The following is a 25,798-nucleotide window of genomic DNA, read 5'->3' as shown; positions in this document are numbered from 1 at the left end:
TTACAAGTGTGTAATGTTAGTAAATTACATATCATGTCTTGCTTGGAGACAGACTGGGCCGTAGGGGCAGCTTTCTTGAATGAAGGAATTTGATACGTAAGCATTTTAATCGGGAGAGTGCTTGTCAAGACAGCTTGGAGTGTGTCAAGTATGTACATCTGTTTGTACGGATGTTACAGGTCTAATCGACCAGGGCACTTCCGAGAGCCACATTCCTTTTGGTGAGAAGACAGAGGTCAGTTTGGTATACGCCAGGTGTCGGGAGAGAAAACCCCATCTTAAAGATGGGTTCTATTCCATGGTATTAGAGACGGGATTCTCTAACCTGATTAATACAATGAACCTATTGACATTCTGGGTCTGGGAGTGAATGCTTAGTCAGGAGGGTAGAATGATAACTTACTAGTTTTCTTTGTGGGAATATTTGGGTTTTTGTCACTATGACTTGTTAATCATTTTGTTCTATTTTATATTCATCTGCTTTGGGTAATAAATAGTATATTTTTGTACTTACGGGATCTTAATAGCCTAATGACATGTTTGCAGACAGAGGGCACCATTGACAACAGGTAAGGGTTTCCAATTTGTGTAGTTTTAATAAAAGGGTGGTTAGACATTCATAGACAATTAAAGTTTATAGAGTCCCGGATTAGACGCAGCAATCATCATTTTTGTTTCTCAACATATTTTCATGAAATCAATCCATTTTCATGTCACGTATACTAAGGAATATGATCATGATTAAGGGTCCATATGATACCTGGATGATGCTAGGAATGACTTGCTAATGATTAGTCACCATTATCTAATAATGTTCATTCAGTGTTCAGTTACAGCTATCAAGTCTAATTATTAATTATTATTGTGTGGTAACAAAAGCACATTGCATGATTTATACAATTATGCAATATCTGTAAAAACTTCAACCCACGCAATTTTGTTACACTCACAGACATGTAAATGCAAATGATAATGTTTATTTGTGATATTTGAGACTGTAAGTGCTGTACAAACAATGCCCTGTGGTACTAGCAATGACAGCAGACATACAGTGAATTGACTTCATAATTCTGCCTCAAATTCAAACAGTGGATCTATTTAATGGTGGGGATGCCCCTCTTATCCTGGAGAGGAAGTATCACGTACGGTATGGGTGCGCCTTCGATCTCAACAGGTACCCGTTTGACACGCAGGTTAGTTATTGGAGTTGGAAATGTCGTAACTGGTCTACCTAATTCACAGCTTTCTGATATTTCTAGTTGACAATGAAATCGCTTTCACGTCTGGGGAAAATACATTGCAGTTTCTTAACTATACTTTTTTTTTCCATCCGTCCATCCGGCTGTAGTGTTTGTGCATGGTAACACTGCGTCCCGGGCTTTAAATAATATCCTATTTCGAGCATTAACAGTGTAATTCGCATTCATTAAATTATTAAAACACTTTTCAGTTGCAAATGTACACCCAGATATCCTTTTATTTACCCTATACACATAGTTGTAAAAACTATTTTAAAGCTCGAGACGCAGTGTTACCATGCGAAAAACACACAGGCGGATGGACAGATGGAAAAAAAAACAGAAGTATAGTGCAGCATCTACAGATACACAACACTGTCTTGTCTGATCTGACAGAGCTGCTCATGGAATTTGAGAGCCAGTTCACCACCAGTTCATACATGGAGTTGTACCAGGTCACGTCCACTTCTCAGGTCGACGCCAGTTGGTGGAATATATGTTGGTTGGGGAAATTTCCATGGAGTCCACAGCCCAGAATTCCAGTTTCAGCGGACTTCAGGTTAGTCTTAGAGTCACAGTGATGCCCACCAGCCCAAGACCTATAGTTAGACTAGTCGTCATTTAAGTAGAATTACACCATGCTTTTACAGTCTATTTAGACTGATAAGGTATGGAGCTATATTGTCATGGTTACAGTATTATTATCTTCATAGATAGTAAAAGTTATGCCGAATAACACGCAATTCTCAACAGGTTCAGCTGATCTTCATACGCCAAAGTGGATATCACCTAGTGGCTACGTACCTGCCAACATCAATCATGATTGTCATCGCTTACCTGTCTTTCTTCTTCGGCGTTGAAGATTTTAACGTGAGTATCCAAAATTATTTTCCTTGAATTTGTTGTATTTATAACATTTTTTAAAAATCTTTTATTAGAGACAATACACAATATTTTACCATATTAACAGTATTACATGCAGAATTTTATCAAAGTCGACTTGAATTTACCTGAAATTAACAATTATTAGGTCATTTACTGAGTAAAACTTAGTTGTAGTCTAACCCATTGGTTCTCAACCAGGGAGGGAATTCCCCTAGAGGGGAATTTCAGAATTTCAGGGGGTTGGGGGGATTGTGACAACAGATTGACAGGTTCAAACTGGCTCTAGGACCACACAGTGGTTTTGACGGAGACCAGACCTCAAAAAATGCAAATAATATAGTTTACCTTGGCAACACACTCCTGAAAGGTGATGAACTATGTATGTCTGATAAGGACAAAGCCAGAGGCAAGTCTCATGGAAGTCCAAAGTAGTTCTGACATACAAATTAATTATTAGAGCTTGTTGAAGCTGAGGTATGAAGGCAGTAAGAATGAGCAGCAATTACTTGCAGGAGGTGGAAGGGAAACTGGTTAAATGCAACTGGTATTCTCTTTAGTTGAAGACGAGCAAAAAATGATGGATTGTGGAACCCTGTAGTACATCTAGGCCTAGGACAGACTCCACACTGCCTTATAAACTGAAAGCTGAATCATTATTTTATTACCGGGGCAGGACCGCATCATGGTATCCCTGACGTCGCTCCTCGTGTTGTCGTCCCTACTGACGCAGACTTCGGAGACGCTCCCGAAGACGTCCTACTTCAAGATGGTCGACATCTGGCTCTTCTTCTGCATCGTCACGATCTTTCACGGTGATCCTCATCCACACGGCTTCCATCTACGTCGACAGGGTGGACCAGGAGGCTGTGGGAAACCTCGCGAAGAATGGCGCCTCGCAGCAGCCTGAGCCAGGGCCAGGGTTTTGTCCTCAGCATCCAGCAAGGGAAAGTCTGATAGTAGCCTGAAAGGAAAAGGTCATAATAAGATTCCAGTTGGGGGGTAACAGAGTCAGGTTACCCCTGCAGGCATCTTGAGTTTTGGCAAAGTCATGGTCCCATTTACAGTTGGCGTTTTCAATATCGTCTACTGGGATTATTTCGCTCTCGAGGTAAATGTATGTTGCACTGAGGGAGAAACACCTGTTTAAATAAAACCACTTACATTATCACACTGTGAAGTGTTGCAATTAAAACACTTCTTTCAAACATTCCCAATGATTATGAAATGTATTTTGAATCATGACTATCTAATTTTTAATAATGCCTAGGCCTTAGGCTTATTGTATAGAGATTAGTTTTCATCTTTAGAATGCATAATTTTCACAATCTTGCAGCCCAGATAAGTAGTAGCAGAATACTTTTTAGTAACAACATTTGTACTAGAAATCACTATGTAGGCACAATTTATCACTTTTCATGTGGGAATAATGGGAAATGTATACACTACACTAAAACTAGGTTGGTTGCGAGAGAGAGAGAGAGAGAGAGAGAGAGAAGAGAGAGAAGAGAGAGAGAGAGAGAGAATGGGGTGGTTATGGTTATCAGTATCCCTGATAAAGCCACACTTCTCTAATCTAAAAAAAGACTTCGTTGTCTCCTTGCCATTAATTAGAATTACCAATTTCTTGAAACTTTTCTGTAATTTTAAAATAAATAGCAATTCAGGAAATATTTATAAAGCACTGTAATGGAAAACGTTATATCATTAACCTAACCCCACAATTATTAAAATAAAGCTTTCAGTGGAATTATATATGTCGTGAATATGGCCTATTCATTGTTATAATCACGGAATTAGGACACACAATGTTTAAGTTCATCCTAATTCGAACGAGTGGATATTCTAATGCAAATATTCTGTTAACCTCCTTGACATCTATCAATCAGTATTTAGTTTCAAACTAAGTTATATTATTAATAGTTCAAGCACTTTAACACAACTGTCTTCAACCTAATTTAAAGAAGTTAATTTCAAAATAATAATTATCAAATTGTTAATATCATTTTTTATTATAATAGCTATGTTTGGTGGATAACAGATTTGCTAAATGAGCTATGTATTATTTCATATCTGATTAGGTTAAGGAGTTTGTGTACTTAGTAACAGGGTGGCTACGTTTTTTAAATATAATTATAATTAAAAATTTAAAAGGCTCGTCTTCATTCTTTAACTATTTCTGTCAAACCTGACGCTCCGTAAACATAAGAGTTGCCAATTATTATTTTTCATAGGCGAACAATTATCCTCTACTTTTTCTTAACATCGAATAAATAATGAAACATTGAAGGAATAAGGCTTCAATCATTTTAGAATTCAGGTTACGGAGAAATAATAACCTTTTTTAAAACTCAGTTTATGGAGAAATAATCGTATTTTTTTATTTAAAGTTCTATCTGTGTAGCTGTACCATCTATGGTCATACGTCTTTCTAGAAAGTAGCAAAGGAAGTATATTATAAAGATTGTAACTTCTGTGACATTTGTGAGATTTTGAATATTTTTTAAAATTATTTCTTTATATACTATTTTAAAGCTTAATGTAAGCTTAAAAACAGCTTATAATTGACAAAATATTGACTTAATTAAATTTTAAAGCTGTTAGGACATTATTGTAATGACAAGCAGTGTTACCAGATCTAGCATAATTTTATGCTTTTAGCATAATTTGAGCGCACTCGTCAATTAGCATAATTTTAGCATAATTCAGGGACATTTGGGATAAAAATAGCATAATTTGAGAAATTAAGAGAAATACCATTGAAATGTTTATTCAGTAATAATAATAAACAAAACAATATCGCTTACGAAATTTAAAATTATTATGTAAAATAATAAGGTCACTGTGGAGTCTTACACGGAACCGTCCTGACCTGAAGTCCTGTACATATCCTGTCCGCTCAGTCAAACTTCAGGAAAGCTGTTCTGACAGATCTCATCCTCGCCTCCCCGGACGCATATTTCCCAAGTCTGGAAGAGAATAGGGATGGGGAAAATTAGGACCAATCAAAGCGCGCGAGCTGATCCATGACGTCACAAGCCACGCCTTTTAGCTCCTACGTCACATATCCATTACTGCCAGTCACGATGATGAAGGAAAACTTCTTAATTTCATAGTTTACGGGTGTGTGACATATCTAAACATAATGCAACACTAATTTAACAACAATATATTCTTTAAATGAGATACACCTTGAAATATATTATGCGTTTACTCTCCTCTTATAAAAATATAATTTTCCATCTCGAATTTCTAATTTATATACGTGAAAATGCATGTTTAAAGCCATTTATAAACAGTTGCGGTAACTCATGGGATGAATCAAACAATATACTGGTCATTATTAGGTCATGAAGAGGAATCAGCTCAGACTGATATAGTCCCTACTATTTACAGGGACACAGTATCAGCTTCATTTATCAAATTACTTCAAGAGCTAATGTGCCCTTCTTAAGGTTAAGGAAACCTACGTTATTGTTTGTTTTAGTGATCTAAGTTAGCCTGCTGTAACTAATATATATAGTTACTTGACAAACTCATCCTGTCAGTAGCTAGCTAATCTCAATAAATAAGGTTGTTATTCAAGGTGTACTTGATAGTTAAGCTGTAGTAAAAAAAAAAATTGCTTTTTTGAAGTGGATTCCGTTTGATGAACTTCCAGATGTCCTTATTATTTTGGTACTTGTCATTCATCGAGTACAATATATTTTTAATTGAAAATTTGCGCTTTTGATTTTTACTTTTCATATAGTGTACAAATAAATAAAAGTGGTAATATAAATTAGATTTCAACATTTTTAGCAAGCCCTTACATGATTTTTGCTTTAAATTTACTGTGTACACAGAAAAACACTAATTATTTTAATTCATTTAATATATTTAGCAAACCCTTCGAAATTGTCATTCACTGTGTAAAAATAATTTTATGGAGTTACAGTAGACTTCTTACTGAGCTGAAGCTGAACTAGAGCAGAATGATGCATAAATTTACTAGAATATAATATATATATATATATATATATATATATATATATATATATATATATATATATAAATATATGTTGAGTTCATTTTGACAGGTGTGGTTATAAGGAGATAAATGAGAACTCGGTCCTGGGACAGGAGTTTATTCCAACGTTTCAACCAACCACTGAGGTCTCCTTCAGGGAACTGACAAAGTACAGGTTGTAGCAAGTATATATACAAACAAAATCATATTCTCTAGGCTTGCAATAATGCTTTAATCTTCTTACCATATCCCACACTGTACAGTACAGGTCCTTTGGGGCTAAAACGGACTTAATAATGAGCTCAAATAAAACAAACTGCATTGAAATAAAATATAGGTAAATATTCAGTTTCTTCTTTACATATTTTTAACACAAGAATACTTTAGGGATGAGCTCCCAATAATGAAAGTCAAGTAAAACAAACTGCATTGAAATACATAATAAATAGGTAAATGTTCGGTTTTTTATATATATATATATTTTTAACTCACAAGAAGTACTTGAGGGATGAGAAAAAAGTATAAAGCACAGCCCATCACATAACATTTTAGCAGCAGTTCAACTTACTTCAGTGCCCTCTGGCTCAGTGACCACTGCCCATGTGACTTAGCATTTGCAACATTGCACTGTACATTCCGAGCAAGGTTACGGGACGCTTTGGGTTGGATGACAGAACTGATGCTGGTCGACGTCCTTTACCGATGGGGGCTGCTCCTCTAGGCATTCCTGGGGATCATCTTGCTAATTGTAGCTGGTTGGCAAGGAATCTTGCCACGACCAGCTCCACTATAAGTCATCGATGAGCCTGCACAATTCAGCGAGTTGTTCAGCTGATTTGTAGTTTTAACTGAACGTATTCGCCGAAGGAATTTCTGCAGGGCCACTTCAGTTTCTGAATTACCATACTGCGCAGTTGTTTCAACTAATGCCTCGGCTACTACTTTTGATTTAGCTATTAGGTCACTCGTGTCGTCAGCAATATTTTCATTGGTATTTTCTAACTCTCTTGCATTGGTTTCCATCCTTTTATTTGTTCTATTTCCTCCATTGCTTTCCTCTTCATTGTCTTCTACCCCATTCAAACCTTTAAGAAAACTTTCTTTCAGAGTTTTTTCTGCACCAACAGCTAGGGCTGGGGCTGCCAATGTTCTATTTCCTCCATGCTTTCATCTTCATTGTCTTTTACCTCATTCAAACCTTTAAAAAACTTTCCTTCGGGGCTTTTTCTGGACCAACAGCTAGGGCTGCCAATGACTGCCGACTGCTACTGGTCATCACAAACATTTGGGGCACTGCAGTCATACTGTAGTCTGCACCTGCAATCTGATGCTTGCAGGTCGCCCCATCTTGCCCTTTCACGCATGTGCACATGCCGATGGTGAGGTCTACTTCATGTACCTGTGTTTGATCAGACTGGCTTTGCATATAGCCCACCACCAAAGGACTTAACTGCAACAACTGCTATCTTGTCAACAGTGATGGATTTCACCCGTTGTCGGCCCAATGCTACATCCACCAACCTGTGCCTCGTGTAGTAATAAAAAAATCTCCACCATGAAGACCATCAGCTTTTGTGTAGGTGTTGAGGCCTTGCATCTGAAATGATGGTAAAAAATATTATCTAATACATAGTGGGTCTGAAGACATTACAAAGAATGTAGCAAAAAACATGTTTTATGATGCCTCTATAGTTTCCTGAAGTTACAGCTCCAACTTTTCTGCACCATAAATTGAATTACATTTTTAGGCACCTTTAAGTGAAGTTTTGGCTGTTGATGGATGTTTTTTGTCTTATGGGGGAAATTATGAATTTCATAAAATTTTTCTTACGTGTACCATATATTTTTTGGTAATTAATTCACCCCCTTACCTATTGAGCACTGTATCCTTAATTATGGACATTGTTGACTGCATAATAATTAGTGTGGTGCCCACGCAAAATCACTCCAGCTCGGAAAGCGATTGCCCATTCTTCTCTCCTTTGTACCAGGGTGGTTAGATAACTGAAAAAAACAGTACATTCAGGAAACTAAGAAAAGGAAAAAATAAGTTCAATTATACTTATAATTGGTGACCTCTCTTTATATTGTAGGATAATTAATTAAACATGAAAATAAATAAAAAGTACTTTAAGTACGTACCTTCTAAATTTGGGGTTATTTCTCTAGAAGAGAATTGGCTTCAGCATTCTTCCACAATTCGCCAAATTCATCCCTTGACTTTGCATATACAGGAACTTCATCATACCCATAAGCTCTTTGCCGATGTAGTTTATGGATGCCATGCCTGGAATCAAGGAGCCAGCGCCATACTTGTTGTAGGATGTGAAATATGCGGAGGAAGAGCTTTGATTTAGGCCATGTGGCTGCCAAAGCCTTTCTTTCTGTTCCACAGTTGTCGGTCATAAAACACTGCGATAGATGGCGCTCCCACCCAGTGTGCCTCTTCGACCATGCCAAAACGGGGCCTGTCAGGCACAAAATAAGAAAAATTCATGATAACAATTCATAACCAATTGTTTCATCAGTAAATAAGCATGTATAATACATATCCAAGAATTACAAACAAAAGCAGCCCAGTATACAGTATACTAACCTTTAGTCACAGTTGCTCCATCTTGAGAAGATGTGAAAACTAAAGCTAATGGAACTGCACCAGCTGGTCCTGCACACAAGAATGGGATGATGACTGTGTTAAGTTGGTCATCACAGCTTGTGGCATCAACAAATACCACCTCCCCAGCTTCTTTAAGTTGCCTGTGGGCCCTCATCATAAAAGGTGTTATCAAAATCATGCAGAAGCTGCCTTGAGAATGTTCAATTCTCAGAATGATTTCAGGGTTGTTCTCTGCGTACTTCTGTATGGCATCAAACATGGTTGGCGTATTTGTAGGCCACCATGCTTCCTCTTCCGCCACACATCAAACATATACTGAATTGCTCTCTTTGATGGATTTATAGCATGATGAGCTTGGCCACACAGGTCCATCTTCAGGACATGATGCCGATGTGCCTGAGCTGGTGCAGACCTGTAATACAATTATATAATTATTGTTTGTATAGCATTAAATACAGTCTATTAGCTTATGATTCCCATGCCTCATGCAACATATTGCCTGTGCTAGACAAAGTTAGTTGATTAATTAGATATTGTCTATCTTTGACAGAAACCAGTTTTTTCATCCAGTTCTTGATAAAAAAAAAAAAAAAAGAAAAAAAAAAAGTTGGATTCATAGTAGTTAATGCATGCATACAAGGAGGCCAATTAGAATATGCTCTTTACTTCTTCTGCTGACATGCTTATAAATAATATCGTATGGTATCATACCCAGCTTTTATCCAGTGTTAACTGTATATATTGTAACTTAATATGTAGTAATTCATGTATAGGTTCATTCTTAAAATATTGTAACTTACTATGAGTAATTCATGTATAGGTTCATCCTTAAACTATTGTAACTTTAATATGTAGTAATTCATGTATAGGTTCATCCTTAAAATATTGCAACTTTAATATGTAGTAATTCATGTATAGGTTCATCCTTAATATTATTCCTTATTTATAGTATACTCAGTCATCATCAGACAGTCCATCTTGGAGGTACCTACATATGATGCCGAAGTGTCTGCACTGGTGTAGTGCCTGTAATACATGCACATAATTATTATATGTACATTTTTATGTGCATTAAAAGAAAGTATGATTTTTGTTTATTTACTTTTTAAAGTAATCAATTATAATACCTGTAAAACCAAAAATTATTCAACTTGAATAACTAGATAATGTATTGAAAGACATTATCTAGTTTTTTCAGTGTTCATCTGTGCTTTATTAAACATTATATCAATATTTTCAGTTGGTCTTTCAAGAATTTAAATAATAATGTTTTACAATACCTTGCCCGAAGTACTGCTCAAACACCACCTTCGTACTTGCTGATACTCTCAGCTCGTTAGCGGACCTTCCGCTACTTCAGTCGAGTGGTTGTGTTGCCCACGGACCTCAACTGAAAATGGAAAACTTTTAATGTGTTTGGAGACATCCATTTTTGACCATGCATCTATAAACAGGGTATAAATGATATTGTAAATTACTGGTAGGTTCGTTCAGTTACTGCACATATACTATTCATGTGATGTAACTAATTCATAATTAATAGTGGAAAACAAATTTTAATTCCTAATGCTTCAATGAGTGTTAAGGGGGTCATCCATATTTTTGAGCATTTTTTTTCCTCAAATGGAAGTTATTGGAAATAGACTTCCTAATTGTTCAATAATTAATATACATATTTTTATCATTCTGTTTGCATTACAATTTTCAGTTTTTTTAATAACTTGTCTTTTTTTTATAACATCATTAAAAATATATTTTAAATAATTCATTAATATGCCCTTTTTGTCAGCATTGGCAGCATATCTAAATTCAATTTTTTTCCCCCCTGCAAAGAATTGCTGTACGTAAAACAAATGAAAAACATTCCATTTATTAACGACTGTCATTTTTAGTTTTTATATTTCCATAAGTAATACTCTTTATGTGCATAAGCTGCCAAGAATTTTTTTCTGTAGATTACATACCCGCGGACGGTGCCTACAGCTCCTTAACTACTGACCTGAAACTGAAACGGAACCATTAATTGGTGATTACTTCACAATCGTCATTACTTGTCTCTTTAGGCCTACTACACCTACGGGGCCCTAGGGGGAATATTTGATTTTTTTCCGTCCTTTTTTTTTTTTTCTTTTTTCGTTTTTTTTCGTACTTTTATTTAACTTTGACACTTGTTGATGACCTTATGATGAGAAATTGACCTCTCTATTGCTTCATAGGGGGATTATTGACCCAAAGTTGACCTAGAAAATTACTGAAGCCACCTTATGGGGATAAATAATACTGAAGACCTTATGGGAGAAATTCACTTCTCCATTGTTTCAGTGTTAGTTCCAATTAAATCACTGTGGCCTTACTCCTGGACATTTACCCAGTGAGGATATCACATAGGCTAGGTATGTGCTCAAACCCTAACATGATTTATCTACATACCTAGTACTAGGCTACCTAGTATTGAACTGTAGTGAAATAAAGGGAGACTCATCAATATTAGCAAATGACAGTTTCTTCTTGAATAAAATCAACCACACCTATTTTTGCCCCACGCACCATGACTGTTTTAGGATATGGAAGCCCATGGGTTTCCATTGGAGTCCAAGTACCTGGGTAGTATGTATAGCCTACTTAACACTTAGGATTACCCCCTGTCCTATATGCTGTAGTTATAAATACTACTATACCTATATTTAATACAAAATATAAATATTTACCCTGTTGCAAATTTCTTTAATCCTTTGTGTTTTACACCGTGATGGCACAGCAAACTTTGGTGAAATCGTTTTTTTTCGCCTCCAATAGGGTACAATTTATAAGAATTAAGCACTGATTATTTTTTTACACAAAAAATGTCTTTCCACTGCTTGAATTCTTCTCTGCACTAGACATTAGTTCTAAGTTTTACACGGTCTTGTTCGTATCTAATGTCAACATTTTTAAAGCCGTCACTTTGATAATCCAAAATTAAATTTATCTTGATAGCAGTCCGTACTGTGGAGCGAAGTTTTTGGCCTCCTGTTTGTAGTCTGTAATGCTAATTACAGGTCATATACCATCATTTTTACCATACCATAATTTTTACTATATTGTATATTGTTTGTTTCATCTCATGAGTTATCACAACTTTGTATAAATTGCTTTAAACATGCATTTTCAAGTACATCATTTGGAAAATTGGGATGAAAATATTATTTATGCAGTAAATCTCGAGTTCGCAAGCAGGAATTAACGGGCTTTGACCACTATTACCAAGTGGAGGGAAGACAATAACTCATCATATATTTCACGGTATATCTTATTTAATGAATATATTGTTGTTAAATTAGTGTTGCATTATATTTAGATATATCTGACTAAAATGCATATGCCATACAACCCGTAAACTGTGAAATTAGAAAGTTTTTCTTCGTCATCGTGACTGGCAGTAATGGATATGCGACGTAGAAGCTAAAAGGCGTGGCTTGTGACGTCATGGATCAGCTCCACGCGCTTTGATTGGTCCTAATTTTGCCCATCCCTATTCTCTTCCAGACTTGGGAAATATGCGGCCCGCTCGTGTGGACAGGCCTTTAAGGTGCGTCCACTCGGTCAAACAATGTCCGACGGACAAACATTGTTACCAATTAACAATTATCTGCCGGTCTTTGCCTTATGAGCAGAGTAAAAACAGTGATATACAACCTCATCTGGTACCACTGTTTCTTGGCAGATATACTTCCCTTGTTTCAACGCTTAGGACGTCATCCTGCTTTGCCTATGATATGGTAACAATGTCTGTCCATTGGACATTGTTCGACCATGTGGACGCACCTTTACAGGCACACTTGACGGGCGAACTGTCAAAATTGCCTGATGGGTCTTGTAGCAAAATCACCAAGGTGGTGCCCGATGGCTTGATCTTCGACCCTGGCAGACGTGCGTTAACCATATACATTTCTTTTACCAAGCCATTTTTTGCACCATATTCTCTTCTATTTCTTCTTTTTCATCACACACAAAGCAATTATCATGCTACACAATATTTTCTTTGCGGTAGGCACCATGTTTATCACACCGCACTGAACACACTACTGACATCGTCGGGTACGCCCACCCCTCCATTGCCTCACCCGTGTGGACAACATTTACAGGTATGCCCGCCAACCCCGGAGCACGCCGATCAGGCCCGCTCGTGTGGACAGGCCTTTAGTTTACACACTTTTTGTTCAGTCACGTTATGAGTATTCTCAAACTGCTAGAGGAGCGCCTCTGTGGTGTGGTCATTATTGTGTTGGCATGAAACCTGTGGCCGCGAGTTCGATTCTCGGCCATTCCATTGAGAAGTGTGAAAGGTTGTGTATTTCTGGTGATAGAAATTCACTTTGCTTGGTTCGGAAGTCGCGTTAAGCCGCTGGTCCCGTTGCTGAATAACCACTGGTTCCATGCAACGTAAAAGCACCATACAAACAAACAAACTAGTTCCATGCAATGTAAATAAACCATACAAACAACTACTAGAGGTAATTAAATGCTCTAACCTGAGTACTAATGAATATGATGTCAATTTGATATATTACATGGTTTACTTTCAAAGATATTTTGTAGTCATGTCATATGTTGCTTTGTAATAAATGATTAAATAGAACCACAGCTAATCTATATTTTATTTCAAACCAAAGTTTTTTTTTCATTGGAGCCAACACTGCAATGACCCAAGAAGGCCATTTAGTTTTCTCAGCATAAGTTAAACAATCGGATGTCTGAAATCAAAAGTGTCATTTTCTTTTGATTTCCAAGTTAATTGCCAAATTAAGAAAAGTTGCTTTCCTTGGGTTTTTCCATAATCATTCCCATTTTCTGTGGCACTGCGGAAGTACTCAAGTCGTTGCCAAAGAAAACGTTTAAATACACGAGAACTCCAAAATGAAAATGGGTAAGGCTACCAGTGAAACTATAGCCTTATGTTACGTACGTTCTCTCTTATGACCAGTTATTTCATAGAAAATGTTTATTAATAGTTTGTTTTTATGGAATATGGAAGTCTTGACCAATAGAATTTACCACAAGAGTTGATGTATGGAAGTCAGACCTGAATTTATTTCTTCTCTGAAACAATTCTTCTTCTTTGAGACAGAGACTATTCACGTTGATAAAATCTATGGAGTCTAAACACAAATTTAGACATTTCCCCAGTTTTCTTTTATATTTCCTCATATTTCTTATAGACTTCCTATAGAAAACGAGTCTTCTATTCAAGGACAGAAAACCGAGGCATATTCAAAAAGACACTGACTACAGTACTCCAGGATGCGTTGGCGATTGCAATTTTAACACTACGGCTGACAGAAAGATTTACTTAAAGAGCTCTACAGGATAATTTACTCGTGAACGTTACTGGAGAAGGGTATTTGATCTTGATTTTCATTGCTGTTCTTATGGAAAACTGACAATCTTTAAAAATGGCATTAACTGAAAATTACTTATGTATAGTTTCGGCAGCTTCTAGTACTTTGACCATCAAAATTTCGCATTAAATTGCCAATAATGACGACAAGATCCAAGTCTCAATTTTGCCACCAGCATCGGAAATTTGGTGCAAAGTTTGAAGGAAAGAAACTTAAGAGCTGTCAGAATTGCACCCAATGTGAACCCATTAAAAACAATTATATATAAGATCTTCAAACTGTAATTAATTAATCATGGGTTGAATTTCTTTAAAATGTCACTAGTTCACTGAATTCACAAGGCTTTATTATACTGAAATTGATTTTGAATACCCGTGCACGGAAACATATTAATCATTGATCAATTGCAAGAAGTTATAAGTTAAAATTACTTACTTCCAACCTTTAAAGGGTTATATACTTACATTTTAAATTATTTATTCGGAAAGTATGAATATTCATCTGTAAACTCAGATGCCTTTCTGAAAATACTGATAGAAACTTAACTCATCCTCCAGCCTTACTTACAACAATAGTATTAGTTAATTCTAGACACATGTAGATCCCCCAAAAGCAGACAAGTGACCTAGACATCTTAAACAGTCTCATAAGGCTAACGAAACCATCGCCTGTAAGGCCCCGTCCACACGGTCGAGCTTTGGTCGACGAACTTTGTCCGATGTGACGTCAGAAGCGGAGAAACAGCGGGAAAAGTCAGAACTTTACCCCAACCGCAGTTTTTTCTCCGCTTCGCTTCTGACGTCACATCGGACAAAGTTTGTCGACCAAAGCTCGACCGTGTGGACGGGGCCTAAGTGATTGAGTCAGGTAAATAGTAAGAGACTTGCAAAACTAATGTCCTCCTTCCTTGAGTTCTTCCTCCCCCTGCAGGACAGCAGGTCGGACTAACGTCAACCTTGACCGTACACTTGGACCACCAAGCCGAATTTTAGGTTCTGTGAGTGATACACCTTACAAGATCCATTCCATTGCCAGTCAATTAGACTTCTGTCCAGCATATCTGTATATTTCTGGCGTTTCACAAATGATATCCTTTCAAATTTGTCACCTTCCAGTTTTATAAGACTGTGAACACTGTCATAGAGAGTAATGTTCTGCATATTTGAAGTCTTTTTGGTGTTTTACAAATGATATCCTCTCAAATTTGTCAACTTCCAATTTTTAAAAGGCTGTGAAAACTTCATATACAACCAAGCGTATGAGAGAGAGAGAGAGTGTGTGTGTGTGTTTTTTTTTTTGGGGGGGGGCAGTTTACAAAGTATATCAGATTTGTTGAAGCAGAGAAAACCTTCAGAGCTAGTAGTTTATCAGAAAAATAAATCTCTGAAAACTCTACCACACTCTCCAGGCAAAAATTCACAATCAACAAGACTTCTACAGAAATCTAACATACCAACATATCTCTGTGCTTAAAATACAATATTAGAGATTACAAATCTTCTAAAAGCACATCCCTGTTCGTTAGAAATTCAATGTAAAATCAGACAAAGTAGGTCTACCTAAAAAAATCTCTCAGAATAACTAGATAAAAAATAACTTTCTAGGCAAATAGAAAAAAATCCAGGAAGGAAATTAAAGACGCATCATGTGTCAGACTTCCTGAGAACGAGGAAAAACACCTGAACCACCAGACCTTCTTTGGGAAAGATTTTCACAGACCAAAGCTGAACCTTCTTAGCCACTAAGTGAACTGACAATATCAAGCAAAGAGTACATGAAAACTAACGTCCTAAGGAAAAGTTTTCTTGAACAAGACTTTCTAGAAGGAAGTGTCACATACTACAGAGCTTTCCTGAAGACTGGAGTATCAAAATCAAGAGACTGTCTGATATCACAAGATGGTTTAAAAAAGGAAAAAAGAATAAAACTGGCACCTCAGTATAGACTTTCTCTCACAGTAGACTGGGTTCTCTCAGGGTCCTTCAAATATACCCTGAGTTGCCTTGGAGTCCTACAGCCACTGCTTCCAGATTGAAGTATGGTCTGCTTCTTATCAAGACACTGGTTTTCTATTAATTACTGCTCAAGAGCTAAAACATTTGTCAGCTTAATCACAGAAGAAAAAATAATTTTCACAGACCAACTGACCTCCTGGAGGCACAACGTGTACAGTACAGTACCACAAACTAACAGTCTTCCTGAATGCAAAGAAATATAGAATTTTTAGCCAAAAGACCAAGTGTTGGGACATATGAGGGCATTCAAGCACTGAAATGGAAACTGACAGTAAATTTGAAAGGTGTAACAGAAGGAAAACCCGCACAGGGTGGAAAGTAAGAATAAAGAGAATATGAATGGAGATACAGTAAAAGGAATGAAAGAGGTTGCTGCAAAGAACCTCAAGTAAAGCCTACAGTGCACTGACATTACTACCCCGTATGGGATTCCTAAATGTGAAAATATAAATCTAGCAAAGTTCAGTTATGGGCACAAAAAAAAAACTTTCTAAAGGTACGGACATAGAAAACACTGAGAAAGATTGTAGGGAAAAATGTGACACCAAAGACTTTCTGTATTCAAAACTACAACAAAATAAGTTTCCAAAAGTTACACTTTCCAAGGGCTAATGTATCATGAAACCAACCAGCAGGTCCCTACTGAAAAAGTATCCATACTTGCCAGATTTCTTGCAAGCACAATAAAAACTTAAAACAGTTTCAGATGCCAAGAGTATTAAAAACCAACGGATCTGTGAACAAGTGTGATAAAATCTCTGTGACTGACTGTCCAAAAATTATAACAAACGCCTGGATTGTTTGCAAAGGTATAAACAACAAAAATACCGTCTCAGACAAAAGCTTGAAAAACTAAGTATTTCTGTAAGTTGGGCAAGACAATAGACAAAAAGGTTAACAGACAGACATCCTGAAGATAAATTTAACATATTTTGCGTTTAAATTGCACCAAACAAACATACATTACGTTGGTAAAAGAATAACGAGTCTTAACAGACACTGTGGGCAAATGTATAATCTTAAGAGAGAGTGTGAGCAAAAGTATGAGACTCTAACAGACACTTTGGGAAAAGGTATCATCTTACAGACTGTGGACAAAATTAAGACAATCTGACAGACTCTGAGCACAAAGCATGACATTCTGACAGACACTGTGGACAAAAGTATAATCTTAGAGACTCTGTGGGCAAAAGTATGACAGACTGACATACTAAAAAAGCAGATTTCCTACAGGCAATATGAACCTAATAATAAATCTTTGAAAGCAAAAGTATAACCAACTAACAGAAATTCTACATGCAAGGTCAAAACCTATAGATTAACTTCGTGCATAAATATCACAAAACAGATTTTTTGTCAAATGTTTCAAGAACAAATTTCCTGAATGCAAAATACCAGAGAATACCACCATAGAATACCAAAGTTCTGAAACGCCACAGTATCTCAACCTAACATCCCTGAAAAGTATAAATATCAGACAAACAAAACTTTGAAATCAAAGCATTTATGAACTGGCAAGCATTCTGAAGGCACAAGTATTACAAAGTGTAATACTTAACAAGACTTTTTACACCAGAATCAAGTACAAGATCTCTCTGAAACAAAAGCTACCTGAAATATCAAAATTCTTAAGTTTAAAACCAAGACATTTGAGATTCAAAGCTGTCACTGAGCACTTTACAATTCTATATGATCACGAATAAACATTTCCTGATCAAAATATTTTTTAAAATAAAACATTAGTTCCTGATCAAAATGTTTTTTTAAGTAAAATATCAAAGGAAAACAGATTCCGGATATAAGGCCACATGTTTCCCAACTCCGCTACCACCATTTCTGTGTTGCCAACTCCACTCTCAAACTAATTTGTGAATATCAAACTCCTATGTCACGAACTTGAACACTGAAAACCTAACTCGTGTTGCTCAAGGATTTTGGGATACTGAATTATAACCGTAACGTAATTTAAGAATACCAAACTAAACTGTCATGAATCGAGTTCTGATTATCAAAATCAGTGCAACCGACTCACATCAGAAAACCAAACAACCAGCTTACATCATGATGAGCAGGTTCTGCCTAACAATCAGGCTAACTATCATGAACCAACTAAAGAAAGCGAATGAAATTCATACTACAAAATTTTTAACTGAATCAAAATCCCACCATGATCTACATTTTACAGCCACAAAAATTTATCAAGACTTATTCTGTACACAAAATTTCCTATCGCAAACTATAAACACGGCCACAATTCTTTATCATTAACTTTCAAAAACCAGCCTATGGCCATTAACACCATTCTGTTAAGGGCCAAACTTCAATATTAAATTCTCTTCTTATAAAACAATACTGTCGTGAAAGGGCATTATATCTGAAAGCGCCATGAACATAAGACCTAATCAGAGGTTCAAAGACAGCCATGTAGAGGACAGCCTGAATATCAGCTCAAGATCTTGAGTAACCTTCTTTAATATTATTACCAAATAAATAAAATATTTGGTTAGTATTAATGTCAATCTCGGTAACTTCCGAGTATCAAAACCTAGTAAACCTTGAAGTAAACCCAATAACATCTTGAGAGATACACTGAAATTCCCCATCTTACATTATGATCCTCTTTTGAAATAAGCTGCCCAAGATCAGAAATAGCAGAACTATTTGCTATGTACACCAAGCCAAATGAATTCCAAAGCTACCATGTCTCCTGTAGACCTGCCAGGACCATATTGTAGATAAGGAAAGGCTATATACCGGTTCTACATCCCAGAAAAGTTGACTTGAGCACCTAAAAATACCTTCAGTATTCACTTCGTGCCAAGATGTTCCTCACAACAGCACTGTGAGCTATATACTCAAATTTCTAACACAGGTTCATTCAAAACTGTAACACCTCCACGGCTTACAAACCTCCACAGAAATTCCGATAATACCTAGAACCATTTAATCATCATAAACTGAACATCCCAAGTAGTACTGAAGGTTTGGTTAACTCTGTAAGGAATGGGTAATTAAATTCTCTACCCGCTATGTCAGCAACACTTTACCAAGCTTTTGCTGGTAGTCATTTCATATCAATGAGGTCTCTTAGGCCCCGTCCACACGGTGGAGCTTTGGTCGACGAACTTTGTCCGATGTGACGTCAGAGGCGGAGACACAGCGAGAAAAGTCAGGACTTTGCCGCGGTTTCTCCGCTTCTGACGTCACATCGAACAAAGTTAGTCGAGCAAAGCTCGGCCGTGTGGACGGGGCCTTAGTTGGGAATGTAACCTAAGAGTGAAACTATTACCTTATCCTCTTAAATATACGAAATGTTATTTAAATCAGTTTTGGCATTCACTGGCATTTGGATATTGGTCCCTTTTGCAAGATATTTGCCAACAACATCATTTTTGCAGTATATTAAAACCTATATACTTGTCTTTTAAGACTATTTACAGTATAGTAGAAACCTATATACATTTCTTGTTAGACTAGTCAAGTGTCTGTTCATGCTAGGACATAAAACTTTACACAATATTCATATTGAAAAACTCGTTTTCATCCAATCACTGGATCTGTAAGGCTCCCAACCACATACTTCTAGAATTGGCCATTGTGGTATTTATCCCTCCTTTATGTTAAGTACATGAATGAAATGTTAGCCTAAGACCAAAAGATACCCAAGCCCCAAGCTGGTACCACCTTTCGAAAGGAATACATGTGTCCAAAGTATAACTAAAAGTTATGTTATAAGTTCGACCAAAGGAATAGCATTTTTGTTCCTTAGTAAATTTATTAAATCGACTTTAACTTAAGACATCTGGCAGCTTACAGATTATATTCAACTTCAACGCTAATCACTAATCTTAATTACCGTATTTATGTAAACAAACATGAAAATGTAATAAAATCAAATTTGTTTTTAGTAAAAACTGTAAATTCTGACGGATAAATGAAGCTGTCTAGCCTAGTATATGACTCTCCAAGTTATAATTTTCTATATATCAGAAAATTTATGCCAAACTGGTCACAAAACAGTAATTGAGAGACTGGAACCTAACAACTTCCAAAATGAGACAATTCAAAACAAAAATAACCACCTATATGACAATTTGTCTCAAAGAATATCAAGTCATTCATATAGAATATCTACACGTCTAACTTTACATAGCAATTTGTGTCAAACACCAAACATGTTAAACCAATTTTACATATGAACAGTGAAGACAAAATATCGAGTAACCTTATCAACAAGTACTGAAATATGCAGTAAATGTATCCAAAATGGCTAAACACGTTCACATAGATAGTACACATTGTCACAAAGTGTCTTTTGCAAACTTTTAACTTTTTCTAGATTTTCTGTGATAACAATGTAAGACTCATTTTCTGTAAAAAGACCTGGGAGAAAATCCTTTGAGATCTCACACACACAAAAAAAAAAAAAAAAAAAAAAAAAAAAAAAAAAAAAAAAAAAAAACGAAAAAAGAATGTCAAACATTTATGTATAAACTCATTTTCTCAAACATGTTGCTCTGCTCAAGAGAAAATGAAATTCTTCCATTTTTGGGGCCACAAACATCTGTGGTTATCAATGCCATATTCCATAAACTACAACTTAAATAAAAATTTGTCAAGAACTGTTTGTTACAGCCGTAAGATTTATTAAACTTGAGACATCTCAGCAATAACCTCACCAATCCCCATTAGTCCTCCCTGTGCATTAAACCGTTTTCTTTGACAGTTAAAGACTTTTAAGTTCTTCTGCAATACAACAGAAAATGGGAATACATCTTGATTCAGTCTCAACAGAAACCTGACACCTTGATTGGCTACCTCTTGCTGAGATAACTAAAAACCCTCCTTGGGTCATTGCAGTGCTGACTCCAAGTCCTTTTTAATTCAAATAATTCCAGTTTTTTTTTTTATCAACAATACACTGTATTTTTAAGAACTTCTGTATTTCAGCTAGTCCCTGTCACAATGAATAGTGAATATTTTCATAAAACTGTAATAGTTATGAATGTTTAAAGTCACTGCTCTACGTAGTCCTCACTTTGTCTTCAACTGTACTGTAGTATAGGCAATGAACCTAAAAATCATGACACCATAAAAACACTCACTGCACAAAGTATTAACTGCAAATTAATGAATAACTCTTTAAAATTTACTTAAAATAACATTTAAGTAACAAAATCTTAAGTTTTACAAGTTTCACAGACTAACCATCAATAAAATTGACCGAGAAAAACGTTTCAAGTGACAAAGTCACTAATAAATTTACGATTCAGGTCTTTCAACAATTTCATATCCTCCCAACCAAAGACCCAAATATCTAATTGTAGAATAACTGACCACCTAAGAGTATCACGATTGAATCCTATGTGCCTTTGAAAGCATAAGCTAAAGTATATTGCTTCAAAAAAGCATGACAAAATAGTGCCTCAGAGAATTATGTAGAGACTTCAAAAGAGCACAAAATGCATAGGGGTGCTTCAATCAAGCAGAAAATAAAATGTTGGTAAGAGCATTACCTGTGAAGGAAACTTGAAATGGAGCAGTGTACAGGGCTAATTCAGCATGAAAAAAGGATAGAGAGAGAGAGAGAGAGAGACCTTACCTTACAGACTTTACAGTTCGTTCGGGTTGCCCCAGGTCCCTCAGTGTGAGGCGCCTCTAATGTCTACCAGAGAGTTGCTAGTACATCTTCCGGTATATTTTTGCATCTTCCAATCTTGGATGGTCTGGGATGCAGTTTAGATATTTGTCGAGCTTATTCTTAAACACATCTACGCTCACTCCTGATATATTCCTCAGATGAGCTGGCAACACATTGAATAGATGCTGCATTATCGATGCTGGTGCGTAGTGGATTAATGTCCTGTGTGCTTTCCTTATTTTTCCTGGTATAGTTTTGGGCACTATTAATCTACCTCTGCTTGCTCTTTCTGATATTTTTAGTTCCATGATATTTTCTGCTATTCCTTCTATCTGTTTCCATGCCTGAATTATCATGTAGCGTTCTCTTCTCCTTTCTAGACTATATAATTTTAAGGATTGTAGTCTTTCCCAGTAGTCAAGGTCTTTAACTTCTTCTATTCTAGCTGTAAAGGACCTTTGTAAACTCTCTATTTGTGCAATATCCTTTTGATAGTGTGGGTACCATATCATATTGCAATATTCAAGTGGACTACGAACATATGTTTTATAAAGCATAATCATGTGTTCAGCTTTTCTTGTTTTGAAGTGCCGTAGCAACATTCCCATTTTTGCTTTACATTTTGCCAACAGAATTGCTATTTGATCATTGCATAACATGTTCCTATTCATCATCACACCAAGGTCTTTAACTGCTTCCTTATTTGTGATTGTCTCATTATTAGGTCCCCTATATGCATTTAGCTTTCTTTCTCTATCTCCATAATTTATTGATTCAAATTGATCAGAGTTAAATACCATCCTATTTACCTCTGCCCAATCATATACTTTGTTAAGGTCTCTTTGTAGAGCGTTCCTATCTTCATCACAAGTAATTTCTCTACTTATTCTTGTGTCATCTGCGAAACTACTCACTACCGAATCCTTAACATTACTGTCTATGTCTTCAATCATAATAACAAACAGTATTGCAGCTAACACCGTACCTTGTGGCACACCGGATATTACCTTGGCTTCATCCGATTTCTCGTCGTTTGCAATAACTATCTGTTTTCTGTTGTGTAAAAATTCTTTTAACCATCTTCCTACTTTATCCACGATATTGTGTTTTCTAATTTTCTTCGCTAATATATTATGGTCTACTTTGTCAAAAGCTTTTGCAAAGTCTAGATAAACCACATCTGTTTCATTTCCGCTTTTCATATTTTTGAATATGTTCTCCTGGTGGACTAACAGTTGGGTTTGTGTACTTTTTCCGGTACGAAACCATGTGTCCTTTATTAAACAAATTATTTTTTATTGAATGTTTCATAATATTTTTCTTCATTACCCTTTCATACACTTTCATAATATGTGATGCTAGACTCACAGGCCTATAATTACTTGCCTCTAGTCTTGATCCACTTTTGAAAGTAGGGGTAATATATGCTAATTTGTGCTCATCATAAATTTTGCCTGTATCTACACTTTGTCTTAATAATATTGCAAGTGGCTTTGCGATAGAATGAACTACTTTCTTTAACAAAATAGCAGGCACTCCATCAGGCCCTGCTGCAGCTCCATTTTTAATTTCATTAATAGCCTGCACAATATCAGCTTCATTAATATCTATGTCAGCTAAATATTCACTATTTTCATCCCTTACTTCTATATCATTGTCTTCATTATCTATTCTAGGGGTGAATTCTCTCTTATATCGTTCTGCCAATATGTTGCAAATTTCCTTTTTTTCATTCGTTAATCTCCCTTCAATTCTTAGAGGGCATATTTCTATTCTTCTTTTATTCATCTTCTTCGCATATGAGTATAATAGTTTGGGGTTTTGCTTGATATTTATTAGGGTTTTTTCTTCCAAGTCCCGTTTTTCATTTTCTTTTGATTGTATAATCTTTTGTTCTGCATTTTCTATCTTACTTTTTAGTTCTATAACTTTCCATGCATTTTTTTTCTTTTGCAAGACCTTTTTTCCACTTTCTGATTTTCTTGGTATGCATGACTGATGTTTACTTTTCTTCTTCGGTATATATTTATCCACTATTTTCTCTAATATTTTATATAATATCTCCGTATTTACCTTTATGTCATCACTTACGAAAATGTTATCCCAATTCTTCATTTATTTCTGACCATTTTATATTTTTACTGTAGAAGTTGTATTTTCCATATCCTACCCACTTTTTCATTTCTTGCTTATCTCTGTTTTCACTTGCTTTGGAATGGACTGTTAATTCTATGACATTATGGTCTGAAATACTCGCATTATAAACTATTATTTCTTTAACATAATTCATCTCGTTCACAAATACTAGGTCTAAAGTATTTTCCTTTCTTGTTGGCAGGTGATTTATTTGTTGAATGTTGTATTCTAGTAGCATATCTAATAGCTTTTCGAATTGCCTCTTATCTTATGCACTACTATTACTTTCTTTTTTATATGTATAAGTACATCCACAATCTCCTATTCGTTCTTTCCATTCTACGAAAGGAAAGTTGAAGTCTCCAGATAGGAGAATAGTCCAGTCCTTGTGATTTCTACATATATCATCCAATTTTTCTATTATTAAGTCACACTCTTTAGTATTAGGAGGTCTATATATTACTATGTTCATTAATTTTTCAGATTCAAATTCTACCGCTATTAGTTCACATTCTGAGTTACTATATTTCTCATATATTTTTCCTTGTTTTTTGTCTTTCCCATATATTGCGGTTCCCCCTTTATTCCTATTTTTTCTATCTGATCTATAAGTTTGGAACCCTTTTATTTGATCATCATTCCCAGTCTCTTGGGAATACCAGGTTTCACTTATATTCATTATATCTATTTTCTTTTCAATTTGGGTTAGTTCTTCTAAGTACTCTATTTTTCTTTTTGAGTTACTCGTAACTAAACCCTGCGCATTCATCACTATGATGGTTTGCGTGTTTTCTCCTTCATTTAATATTGGTAATAATAAGGATTTTCCCATGTCTCTTTCCTGTTCTGGTATGTTGTTCTTTTTTTCATTTCCAGAAATTCTGACATTAAGAGAGAGAGAGAGAGAGAGAGAGAGAGACCTGCTCTCCAAAAATACGATCCTTGATTAGAGTTATAAGTGTACAACTGTCAAGTACTATACGTGACCACAGTACAAAAAGTGAGCAAAAGCAGGTGACCCAACATTGTGTTGTAAATCTGTCAAGGTGTTTACAAACAACGCCTCTGTACAAGACATTGAAGAATGCCCTTGAATTTGTCGTGTGGTCCTGCTAATTCACACAGACAGTATTTACTAAGAACACAGCTGCCACAAGAACCACATACAATATTCTAAAGCTATACTACTTTTGAATGATATATCAATCCCTATTTTTGTGGCTAACAACACTGCAAAAGCTTCTTCTAAAGCTATATCAATCCAGAAATATATGTTAGTCCCTGTTTTTATGGCTAGCTAAAGGATTCTTACCACTTCAGTCAGGCAGAGTTTGATAATGCTAACAATTTTTCATTGCCACTATATTTTTTTTCCTGAATTAACTTTTGCCTTGAACTATGAACTATGACCCTTGATTACCTTGCTAGCTGTGGTAAGGTTATGACACAATCAGAACTGAGCAGAAAGCAGAAATACAGTAGTTCTTTTACATAAGGACAAATGTACAATGTATCTTTTTACAAAAAATTCAGTATTCAAATTTTCTGGCTGAAATTCTGACAAAATACAAGTTATTGGAAATCTGGTCATGATATTACTGAAATTTAATGGAATGATGGAATGATGTCTGTACACAGATCTGATATATGAATCACTATCTTGTTTCAGCACGTTGTCAATATTACTGTATCCAAAAAATTACAGGAGTACCTGGCTATCAAAATATTGCCATCATGCATACCCTAACAATCATGAAAGCTAATATTAACAAATCATTTAGAATTTTATAATGAATAATAAAACATACTGAACTACATGGCTACATATTAAACTGGTAATAAATTCAAGTACACACTACATATCCTGAAATTGATAATACAT

The 25,798-nt window shown here is 35.8% G+C and overlaps 1 protein-coding gene and 1 pseudogene across 1 annotated transcript in view; both read right to left on the bottom strand.

Moving 5' to 3' along the window:
• The window catches only part of LOC135205179 (uncharacterized), a 46,036-nt gene that overhangs the window by 12,550 nt on the left and 7,688 nt on the right, over positions 1 to 25,798 (bottom strand). The window lies entirely within an intron of this gene.
• LOC135205166 (uncharacterized) lies at positions 8,287 to 12,674 on the bottom strand (annotated as a pseudogene).

This window comes from Macrobrachium nipponense, chromosome 49, assembly GCF_015104395.2.
Source record: "Macrobrachium nipponense isolate FS-2020 chromosome 49, ASM1510439v2, whole genome shotgun sequence".
NCBI classification, from domain to species: Eukaryota; Metazoa; Arthropoda; class Malacostraca; order Decapoda; family Palaemonidae; genus Macrobrachium; species Macrobrachium nipponense.
The sequence above is the reverse complement of the archived record's forward strand: the minus strand, read 5'-3'. Positions and strand labels throughout refer to the sequence as shown.